The sequence below is a fragment of the Aphelocoma coerulescens genome, chromosome 19 (genome assembly GCF_041296385.1).
Source record: "Aphelocoma coerulescens isolate FSJ_1873_10779 chromosome 19, UR_Acoe_1.0, whole genome shotgun sequence".
Classification (NCBI taxonomy): domain Eukaryota; kingdom Metazoa; phylum Chordata; class Aves; order Passeriformes; family Corvidae; genus Aphelocoma; species Aphelocoma coerulescens.
The window spans coordinates 3,425,770-3,436,554 of record NC_091032.1 but is presented as its reverse complement, the minus strand read 5'-3'; the positions used below and the strand labels follow the sequence as shown (position 1 = coordinate 3,436,554).

At 48.3% G+C, this 10,785-nt stretch overlaps 1 protein-coding gene across 3 annotated transcripts in view; it reads left to right on the top strand.

Moving 5' to 3' along the window:
- Positions 1–5,638: 5,638 nt before the first annotated feature.
- The window catches only part of CLIP2 (CAP-Gly domain containing linker protein 2), a 79,913-nt gene continuing 74,766 nt past the window's right edge, over positions 5,639–10,785 (top strand). The window contains exons 1-2 of one of the 3 annotated variants that reach the window (XM_069033339.1): positions 5,639–5,674; positions 5,804–5,951. The gene's annotated coding sequence lies outside the window, so the exon portion shown is untranslated. Of the gene's footprint in view, positions 5,675–5,803; positions 5,952–6,007; positions 6,354–6,396; positions 6,415–10,785 lie in introns of those variants that run through there. The other 2 variants (XM_069033338.1, XM_069033340.1) reach the window with 2 other exon arrangements.

Genomic DNA, 10,785 nt, shown 5'->3' with positions numbered 1-10,785 from the left:
GACAGAATTTCAGAAGGCCTCCACCTAATGGATGCTGAATTTCCCTAAACATCCACTGGCCTTTGGGCTCGTGGGCAGGAAACAGCCTTTGTGATGAAAATGACACTATTTCTTCAATCATGCAGCGTGATCCATCTTATTGTTTTGTATTTGTGTTGAGTGCTGTCCCACATTCCTTGGAATCATTGCTACTGCAGCAAGGTAGTTTACTTTTAAAATGTAGAACAGGAACCAGACTGTGCTAATGATTAAATTATACTGATGGTTGAAGCTTAAGTAACAGTTTCACTAATTTCAGTATAGGAAATACACTAAAAAACCAGTAAGAGCTCCTCTTGATCTTCATAATTAATGAGAACTGCCATGATCCTTCAACATATTTCCACCCACACTTCCTTTTATGTTAAGAAGTATACAGGAACTCACAGAAGTCAGCTGGTAGAAAACCTTTCACAAAGCACTTTCCAGTACACTGCACAAGCCACATGTGCTTCCCTAAAGGGTCGTGGAGCCAGATCTTGCCTGTGTTGAATTCTGGCCAACAGTCTCATTTCTTTCAGTGAAACAGAACAAAGTGAGGCCTTCAGACAAGAGCGTACCCAACACACACGTCTGAGCTATGTGTACCCAAATAAGCACCATCAGCTGCTGAGCATCTCTGGAAGGGACATGAGTGGGATTCTCATCACTTAACTTTAAACATCTCATTTGGCTAGTTCTCAAATATCTCTTCAATTCATGGATGGAAGGGAGCATCGTTAGAGAGCAATTAATCCAGTTTAGGTGTGTGCAGTACGATGAGGGGAATTCCACCCCAGTGCCTGTTCCTCTGCACTCATATAGAAAGTCTAGACAGTTGGCTTGGATATAAATGGCTGAAGATGAGAGGTTTCTCTCACCTATCTAGATACAACAGAATCTGCTGGATATTAGAGGCTTTGTGGTGGCTCTGGGTCAGATAACAAATGCCTGGAAACATGTCACCACTTGGCTGAATCATTGCAACCATGCAAGGTCTTAGTTTTAATTTAAAGACTTGTGTTGATTTGGCATGGCCTGGTTTTTTGGTAGTGGGGGAGTGCCACAGAAGTGGCTTCTGTGAGAAGCTGCTAGAAGCTTCCACCATGTCCAACAGAGCCAATCTCTGATGGCTCTGAAGATGGACATGCTGCTGGCCCCATTAGAGAGGCTGGTAACGCCTCTGTGATGACACATTTGAGAAGAAAACCAAAACAGCACAAGTGCAGTTTATTCCAGGGGTGGCGAGGCGCCGCCGCCGGGGCCTTCCCAGCGCAGAGCGAGGCGCTGCGGCCGCTGCCATCTCGGTGCGGCCCACAGCAAGCCTGGCCTGCCTGGTCGCCCCTGGCCAGCCACGCTGCGGGCACAAGGCCAGGGCTGGCGGTGGCGGCTTCTCCTTCCCGGCGCCCGCACGAGGAGAGGCGTTAAACAGCCCCAGCGCTGCGGCCGCCGCCAGTGCCCGCGCAGGGGCAGCGGGGCTGCCTGGCCAGCAGCGAAAACGTGCCGAGAGATTCTCCCACACGGAACCCAGACGAAATCAACCACTCGGCGCTGCGGGATGCTGTAAGAATCTTTGAATTGGTGGAATTGTTGGCAATAGTACCCAGGAGCAGCAGTTTTTCTTCTAGTCAGAGAAGAGGAGGAAGTGAGAACGTGTGAGGGAAAACAACATGGCAGCACCAAGGTCAAGGGGAAGGAGGTGCTCCAAGTGCTGGAGCTGAGATTCCTCTGCAGGCTGTGGTGAGGACTGTGGTAAAGTAGACTGTCCCCCTGCAGCCCATGAGGTCCACAGGGGATGCAGAGATCCACTCGCAGCCCGTGAGAGAAGTACTGATGCTGGAGCGGGTGGATGCCGGAGAAAGCTGTGATCCAGTGGGAGACCTGAATGGAGAGAGAGGGCCATTGCTTCCAAACTAGAGCAGCCTATCCTTAAAAGACTGCACCCCGTGGACAAGTGACCCACACCGCAGCAGTCTCGGAAAGACTGCCCGTGGGAGGGACCACATTGCAGCAATATTGGCAGGATTGCTGCTCGTGAGATTGGAGCCACGCTGGAGAAGTTCACGGACAGCTGTCTCCTGTGGGAGGGACCCCACGGCACAGCAGAGGAAAAACTCTTCTCCCTGAGTGAACAGAAGATCTCGAGTGACGAACTGACCAAAATCCCCATGCCCTGTCTCCAGGCACCTCGGTGGTAAGAGGGAGGGGCTGGGGGGGAGGAGGAGGGGGAAGGTGTTTTAAAGGCTTATTTTACTTCTCATTATTCTCCTCCGACTCTGTTAATAATAAAGTTACTTTATACCTTTAAATTTTAACCTGTTTTGCCCTTAGAGTGTTTTCTCCCCGTCCTTACCTCATGAGCCTTTGGTTAATTCTTTTTTTCCCCTCTTCCCTGCCCAACTGTAGCAAGAGAGGGTGAGCAAACTGCTTTTGTGGGCGCCTGGCATTTGGCCAGTGTCCAACCATGACAAGACTGTTTACAAGAAGTTTCTGAACTTTAGTCTCGGCCTAGAATGAGTAAGGCCTAAAGCAGCCACTGATCCTCAAGATAAGAAGGTCTTTCAGCAGCTCTGTAATCAAAGGAAAAAACCAGCTTTTCTTTAGATCACTGGTTTAATCTTGTTCCTCTCACCAATGCTGGAATTTCATGTTCTGCCCCCAAATGCAGCAGGCTATTTATAGTATCAGCCTGAATGAACAGTTAGTAGGAGCTTATGCTGTCATTGCAGCTGCACCTTTGAGGCCTTGGAAATCACATAACTGAAAGTTGACAGTAATGAAGTTGCACAATATTTTCAAATGCTGTTTCTGCCACCACTCAGTTCCCACAGCACATAGGCAGGGATTTCTGGGCATGTGGTAGGGAAAGGAATTAAGGGATTCAACTCTGAAGCCCTTGTTGGCATCTGGGGTCTTGATGGTGATCACCCCTTCACGTGGCCTATATGTGAACCGTGACCTTGAAAAGATTGCTGCCTTTGGGGAACAAGTGCAGGATTGGGGCATTAGGGTGGGTAACTTACTGGTATGTGACAAGCTGAGCATCTCATCAGCTCTTTGTGGAGAGGTGCTTTATCTCCTGCTGCTGGTGAATAAAATGGAAAGGTACTTGAACATTTTGGTTGTCTTTATTTAAACAATATAGATAACAGCAAAACACAACATGTTTGCTCTTTTTGTTTCCCTAGATGCAAGCATGAGTATTCCCTTGGTTTTTACATTACATTGTCTGTGTAATGCTTCAGTTTGTCAGAATAATTTAAAAGAAAACAGTGAAGTTTTTTAGAGATCCCAACAGCTAATGCAAATACTCATCACAATAATGATCAGTCAAGTGGAGACGGTTCTGACTGTCTGTGAGAAGCCGCTTTTCAAAACAAGATATATATCACATCACAGGAAACAAGAGGGTAGTAGAGAGTATTACCAGGCAAATGTGACATCCCAGAGATGTTAGAGATCACATACCAGCTCTGTACACATAATGGTTTCATTAAAGTCATTACTCTGCTCACCTGTGTAAAATTAACAAGTCCTCACGTCTTCATAGGCTGAAACTTAAGTGTCTCCTGTGCTCTCCGATGTCTGGGACATCAGTGTGGGGTTGCCTGCACACGAGCCCCTGTGAATAAGTAAGTTGGGAAATAGTAGCAGCTGTAGGATGATGGCATTTCAACATTTGTAGTCATCTTTAAGCTTTGTGACAAGCAGGTACAACAAAAGCTGAGGGACAGCTTTGTGGGAGAGCACTGATAGAAAAACACAGATTCAAGTCTACGGGTGCTTCAGCCACATCACTGCCTGAGCTCTGTCCCTGGATTGTCTTTCTTGCTCTCCCTGGAAATTCCCCTGAGAAAGTTTAGTCAGAGAGGCAGATTTGTCAAAATGATTCAAAGAAATGACTATAAGAGCTGCGAACTTTTTTCTATCTTCATCATATTGAAGCCAGTGGGCTTGATTCTCCTCCTGGAGCTGCTGTGTGTACCACAGACCATTGGCAGCCAAAATATAACCCCAGACCTGCTTGACCTTCTTTGTCATCATGTAGACACGGGGCTGTAATTTAAACATTTATGTGGAAGTTACCTGTACTAAGAACAAATTAGTGTATATAAGATTAAGCATAAAATTGTACAATTGGTCAAAAATGAGGCTTAACTTCTAAGCAATTCCTGATTTGAAATCCTACCCTAAAGCACCTGAAAATATTAAAGAGGATTTTTTTCCAGAACTGCTTTAAATTTACATTCCTCCTTACCAAATGCATGTCTGCATGTAACACTTCTTAAGTCTCACAAAGGGAGGTCACCATCATTGCTCCACAACCATTTGGATAGGGAAAGAGACTTAGACCTAAGGATAGGGACTGACTGAGCTGGCAAATCAGGAGTGGAGCTGGATGGAGAAGTGAGAAGTCCTGTTGGAGTCCAAGCCTGATTCAATAGGCACCTTCTCATCTAGCTCTTTTCATGGTGACATGCTGTCTCCCTAGGCAACTACAGATTAGAGAGGAGACAAAAATTCTTGTTATCCAGAACTGCAAAGCAATGACTTGAGCTTGGATGTAGGGAAATGTCAGGGAAATACAGTGAACTAGCAGTTGAAGCAGAGGCATTGAAGTCAGGTGCTTCAGGTTCTATTTTTGGCTTGGACCAGCCATTTCACTTCTCCTTATTTTGGCTTCCCCTCTGCAAGATGGGAAATGAGGATGCCTACAGCTGCCTCCTGGGACTGGATCATCTTGCTAAGGCCAGGACTGTCAGATCTCATGTTCTGGATGATGCTTGGTTGACCACAGCTCCATTCTTCTCTGCTTTGGTGCCTGCACCTCCTTCACTTCTATCTCCCCTCTGCTTTTTTGGGCCCCACAGGCAAAACAGAGCAGCATCACAGCAACAAATCTTGGGATTGCTGCTGGGTGGGAGCCTCCTCTGTTTCTTTGTATCCTGGGACCTTCCACCATAAAATCTGATGTGCAAAATCTCCTGGGCTGTCCCTTGGGTCATGTGGGGTGTCTGTACAGGTAGAAAAGTACACTGAGCAGAGTTATGGCCCTTGTGCAAAGCACTTCCACTCCTGTCTAAATTAGGGATGCAGTTTCAGGGCACAGACACTAGACAGGTGGTAGAATATGTTCAGAGAAAGGCAGCAGAGCTGAAAAGGGTCTGGCCCACAAGTCTGATGAGGAGTGGCTGAGGGAGCTGGGGGTGCTCCCTTTCCTGGAGGAGACTTGGGGGGACCTTTTCACTCCCCACAGCTCCCTGACAGGAGGGTGCAGTCAGGTGGAGGTGAGGCTCTGCTCCCAGGGAACAAGGGACAGGACAAGAGTAAACGGCCTCTAGTAGCACCAGGAGAGATTTGGATTGCATATTGCGGAAAATTTCCTCATCACAAGGGCTGTGAAGCCCTGGCACAGGCTGCCTAGGACCGTGGTGGAGTCGCCATCCCTGGAGGGATTTAACAGGTGTGTAGAATTGGCAGCGGGGGACATGGATTAGTGGTGGCCTTGTAAGTGCTGGGGGAATGGTTGGACTCGATGAGCTTAAAGGGCTTTTCCAGCCTAAATGATTCTGCGGCCCTGCTCCGTTGTATCTCCGTGCAATGTCAGCCTAGGCACGGCTCTGGAAAGGGAACAGCAGGAGGTGGTGAGAGCCAGGTGATGATCACCACCTCAGCCCGGCCATCCTGGCTTTGAACGAACGAGTTACCAAGGCTGGAGGTGTGTTCTCTTTGCTGCATTTCCCGTTAAATCCTGGCTAATTAGGGGTCTCTCCTTTTTTTCCAGGAAGCTCCACCAGCTCTTCGTGCTCTTCCCTTCTTGTATCAATCAAAATCGCTACCACCTAAATTCAGGTGTGCCTGGAGAGCTCCTCCTTCGCAGAGCCCCTTCCCAGTGCCACGGGGAGGGAGGCGGCGGCTGCAGCGAGTAAAAGGTGATTTTAGGATTATTTTGGGTTTTAAGGCAGGAGCGCTCGGGGCTGCGGGCAGCTAGGAGGAGCCTCCGCGCTGCCTTTCCACCCTCCCACGCGGTTTCGGGCGGCGCCAGGGCCCGGCAACCAGAAGGATTTCGGCGCGGGGCGACTCCGAACCGACCCCTTTGTTCGTGTGGGCCCGGCCGTGAGCCGGGAGGGACGGAGGGAGCGGCGGTGCCGGCCCTGCATCCTCCTCCGCCCCCGCCGCTCCGAGCCGCCGCCCAGATCCCTCCTCCCGGCTCCCCGCTCCCTCCTCCCGGCTCTCGGCTCGGCCGCGCAGGGAGTGGCAGGGCGGCTGCCGGCCGGGACCGCATCCTGCGGCCGCACCGAGCCCCCTGCCCCGCTCCGCCGGGCAGCCCAAGGGTAAGGGGGACGGCGGGAGGGACGGCAGCGCCCGACCAGCCCGCACCACAACAAAGGAGGGGTAAATGGAGAAGGTGCGGGAGGAGCCCGGGCAGCGGGGATGCGCCGCTCGGTACCGATGGGAGGCTTGGCCGCCGCGCGCATTGTCCTTGGGCTGGGAAAGGCACCGAGCATCCTCGGCGGGCCGGCATCCCGGCTCAGTCCCTCGGCTGGGCAGCACCGGCACCCGGCGGCGGCGGGAGGGGGTGCGGGGGGTGCGGGGCTGCCGGGGGCGCGCAGCCACCGACAGCCCCAGGCAGGGTGCGGGGTGGGCGATCCCGCCACTCCTGGATCGCGGCAAACGCGCGGCTGGAGCGGCAGGGAGGCAGCGGCCTGATGCGGTGGAGGTGGAGGTGGGAGTGGGTGTCAGCATGCGTGGCTCGGTGCCGAGCGAGTTTTGGGTTGGGAATGGGAGGAAAATTGTCTTTTGTCTTTGGGAAGCTTGACTACTTGCTGGGCTCAGTCTCCTCGCTCAGTTTTTCTTGTTTAACGATCCAGATATCGACATTAACTGCATCCTGCAGGATCTGATGTGCGGTTTTTTTGTGTGTTGCAAGGAGATGTGCTTCTGCAGAAGGCCCAGGTTGAGCTGCTGCCGTGGGCACAGTGCTCAGGTTATGAGCAGCCAGGCAGATGGAAGAGGACTCTGCTCCTTGCATCTCCTGACACAAAACAGCAAAGGGTGTTTGGGGCAGCATCCAGGGATGGAGGCAAAGGCATGAGTTGTTATCTCCACAGTATCCAGGCAGGCTGCAGTGGCGTTTTGGAAGTGCTGGTAGACAAAGCACTGTGTCAGCACCGAGTGTTATTTGCTGCTCTGTTGAGCATCAGTCTCACAGGCCTACAAGCCTTGTCTCAGAAATTCATCCTGCTGGAATGGATGTCAAGTTTTACCAGTCCATCCATTACTGCTGGCTAGAAGTGTTTCCTTGAGGGTAACTTGCAACTCAAGAATTGGTCTGCGTGTGGACAGAGATAAATTTGGGGTGCCTGGCCAGGCTTGTTGGCCTTAGCCTCTGCCCAGCTGCCTGCTAACAGCATTCCTCTCCCCATCAGTGCTCCAAGAGAGCCCCATTAATCAGCACAGGTCTGTCATTGCTGGGATGGTGATGCTTTTGAGTGTAGTGCAGCTCCTGATCCTAAAGTTGGGTCTGAGATACAGCATTTTAAGATATTACCTGCCTGCTGTTAGAGCCTTCCAGGGATTAGGAAGGAGGGAGTCTGCATCAAACAGCTGTGTTCTCATGAAAGTTGTCACTGCCTGCCAGAAATCCCTGGGAGTACAGGACTTCAAAGGCTCAGCTCTGAGACATGGCACAAGTGACAACATTAGCACCAGCCACTGCAGCACAGCAGGGAGAAGCTGTGCTGGAGCCTATCTGTCATCTCGGGAACACTTGTGTGGGGCTGCCTTCAATTAAGGGAAACCTCGTGTTTCAGGAGATGCTCGTAGGATCAGTATGGATGGGATTATCTACTGAGGCCAAGGGCTGGTGTGTGCTCCTCTAGCCTTGGAGACTGCCAATAATCTACTCTAGCAAGGAGCAGTTCCTGCTGTGTTTCCTCTTTCTCCCCAGTTGTGCTTTTTGGTTTGGCAGAAGAAGTGATGAAGAACCCAGAGGGGAGTTTTTTACCAAGGGGTGTGGCTCTGTAAGGACATCCAGGCCAATTCTTCCCTTGTGTTGCTTGGTGGTTAAAATGGGTCAAGGCATGGATTCTACTTCCTGATTGAAGTTGTTGGCTTTATTTATCAAAATGCTGCCTCTGTCTGTGAAACTCGGGGAAATTAATTTTTTTTTTTTTTTTGAGAATGTGTCATAATTCTGGTGGGGACAGGAAACAGAATATAAAGCAAGTTCTGTACCCCAGGTACGTGGTGTTGGTACCACTTTGCAGAGAGTACACAATGCATGGCAAGGTTTAGATACTTTTAAAGCTCTGGGAAAGCCCAGGTGTGGGTAACTAGACCTGAATGTGACTTGTTGCTAGACTATGTTAGACTCTGGTGTGCACTTATCTATAGAGAGATCTATTTTTTCATGGATGCCTTTTATAAATACTTTAAATCTGACTCTTTTCCTCTCCATCTCCCAAGGGCTCTGAGCACAAAAATGACCAAGGAAGTTGCTGACATGGGTTGAGAGCATTCTTTTTTCCTCTGTTGCTGAGTGAAATGCCCCAGTCAATCTCTGGCTGTTCTTTTATCACTGTTCTTGTGGTATTTATGGTAGAATTTCAGGCCTTGTTAGCCAGGGACAGCACCTTGGCTGATAGTACTGGTGATGTCAGACTCCAGCAAAACTTGGGCTTTGTTTTACTGGTCAGTTTTCTAAAACAACCACATTAAGTTGCTGAATAAAGATGAACTGTCCACACTCACTCCAGAAGCCCAAGTTAGGGTAAGGAATTGGGCTTGGTCTTTCTTGTGTCCTGCTCTATTCTTGTCTTCTCCATGTGGGTCCTTCTTATCCTGTGTGGAAGGTCTTGTCTCCGTGGCTGACACTGGTGGAGACACACAGAAATCTCAGTGCATCATTGTACAAAGTCTCTTTCTGCAGCACCCCCGTGCTCTTGGAGCCTTTCCCTGCTCTGCTGAGAGCAGCCTGTGTGCTCTGTTGTGTTGATGCTAAACAGGACAAAGCAAATTCACTTCCCTTGTAGCTGGATTTAATTTCTTGTTCTTATATGATTGTGCAGTAGCTCTTGTTGTGGAAAAATTATTTCATTGCATGTGACTGATACTTTCTGCTATTCCAGAAAAAAGAGCTGTTGAAACCCCATTTAAATAAAACCTGCAACAAACTCACAATGTTTCTGCATCAGACTTTTTGGAAATCATTCCCACACAGTGGTACAGTTTTTATTATCTCATTCTAAATAAGTGAAACTGTCTCTATAAAACAGCCATGATTGGTTCAGATGCAGAATAAGCAAAGAAAGATGTGTGAAGAAATAAAGCCAAGCTTTTTTTTTTTTTTTTTTTTTTTTTTTTTTTTTTTTTACTTCAGAAAGATGGATTCATATATGATGCTGACTTGAACTGGCACTGAAATGAAGTAAAACCTTCCTTTCAGTGATGTATTTTTATTGAGCTAATGTTTACTCACCTGCATAGTTGCAGAGGAATGTGGCAAAATTCCACGTTGCAGGTTCTGAGCCAGTCGTGGAATCTCCATCTCCTCATCATAGTCTGCTGAAGCACAAAGGGAATCTAAGCTTTGGCTTATTTTGAGAGTTTATGCTCTAAACTCTGCTGTTGACTCCCTTGATAACTCCGTTTGTGCATGGGAAAGCCAAATAATTATTTTTGAAAATATTTATACTCTGTGTCTATAAAAGAAACACTTCAGAAGGACTTCCAAGTGTTTTGATGGGTTGGATATTCAGGGTGATAGTGGTGCCATCTCTGCCACTGTTTTTTCAGTAGTCTTGAGAAAAATTTTTTCTTTCTATCTGTTGGTGTTTAATGGGTGTTTTAATTCTGACCTCCTTTGAGGTTTGTGAATGAAATGCTCTGGGGATGTTTGGTATGTGGATCTTGAAACGTTTAAATCCCTTTTTGGTCCTTATAAATACCTTTCCTGTGCTTTCACACGTGCTTCCTTTAAAAAGGTAATGCAAATTAAATTGTATTGCCTGTGCCAGAGCTGTTGGTCGAAATTAATTCTATTTTATTTTACTGAATAACTTGCATAGTGTGGTAAAGACCACGTAGGTATTGGTTACACGGGAAAGACGTCACAGAAACTTCAAGAAATCATCTGATCCATCTGTCTGTTCCAGGTTGGATCTGTCTTCACCTGTCATTCAAGACAGAAGTTTGAAGATTTGTATTTTTCAAAGAATAATGTAGCACTGAAGGAATTTGCACAGCCTCTCTGGGCAGTCTGGCTCAGTGTGAACCCTTTCTGTAGTGCATGTCTTCCCCTTTGTTTTGTTGTTGTCACTGTCACTTTGTCTATCTGCCTGTTTCTGTACAAAGGACAAATGTGTTTCACTGACAAAAACCAACACAATTTCTTTTGCAGCATGAACTTCTTTTGATGCACATCCTCTGGTGGGGCAGGGAAGGCGTCCAGCCTGAGGCACCAGCTTCTGGCATAGTCACTGACAAAGGATTTCTCTGGCTGATCTGTTCTTTTTCTTCCTTTGGCATGTTCCCCCCCTATTTATCTGTTGCATCATGCTCTGACAACTTTAGTGTCCTGTAATTAGTACTGGAAACTTTTCCGTAGCCTGACAGGCACAAAAAGCAGCTGCCTGTTGAAACAAACTTTCCCATCCTTTGCAAACACTCCCATTCATGACCTGCAAGTGCCTCCCCTGGAGGCAGGGACTGTCCTGGCTGCAGAACAAACCTCCCTAGAAAAAGAGGCCTCTCCACTTGTGTTTA